The following is a 681-nucleotide window of genomic DNA, read 5'->3' as shown; positions in this document are numbered from 1 at the left end:
CATTGACAGCACAAAGGTTGTTGGTCCTGATGGTTTCACTACTGATTTCTACAAAAAGGCCTGGCTTATTGTGAAGGGTGAGGTTATTGATACTGTCCAAAGTTTCTTCTGGGGGGCTGACCTCCCTAAATACTTTTCCTCTTCTACCATTACACTGGTTCCCAAGGAAAAGTCTCCTTGCAAATGGGAAGATTTTAGACCCATTAGTCTCACTTCTGTTATTTCCAAGATAATCAGTAAAGTCTTGGTTCAAAGATTACAACCTCACCTAAATAAGCTCATCTGCAGGAATTAGTCGGCATTCATCAGGGATAGAAGTATTGTTGATAATGTGTTTTTGGCCCAAGCATTGGTACTGGACTTGGACAGAATCACTAGAGGAGGCAACTTTATTTTCAAATTGGATATCAAAAAGGCTTATGACACTATCAGCTGGAAGTTCATTGAACAAGTTCTTATTGCTAGAGGTTTCTCCCCCTCCATTGTCTCTCTAATCAACAGATAGCTGACCAATAACTTCCATTCTATCTTCATCAATGGATCCTCTCATGGGTTTTTCAGTGCTTCTAGAGGTATAAAACAAGGTGACCCCCTTTCCCCTACTATTTTTATCTTAGCTTTTGACTACTTATCCAGATGTTTGAATGAGTTGGCATCCAGGAAACCCCATTCTCTTTATAG

Source organism: Phalaenopsis equestris, unplaced genomic scaffold (assembly GCF_001263595.1).
Source record: "Phalaenopsis equestris unplaced genomic scaffold, ASM126359v1 Scaffold001208, whole genome shotgun sequence".
NCBI lineage: Eukaryota > Viridiplantae > Streptophyta > Magnoliopsida > Asparagales > Orchidaceae > Phalaenopsis > Phalaenopsis equestris.
The sequence above is the reverse complement of the archived record's forward strand: the minus strand, read 5'-3'. Positions refer to the sequence as shown.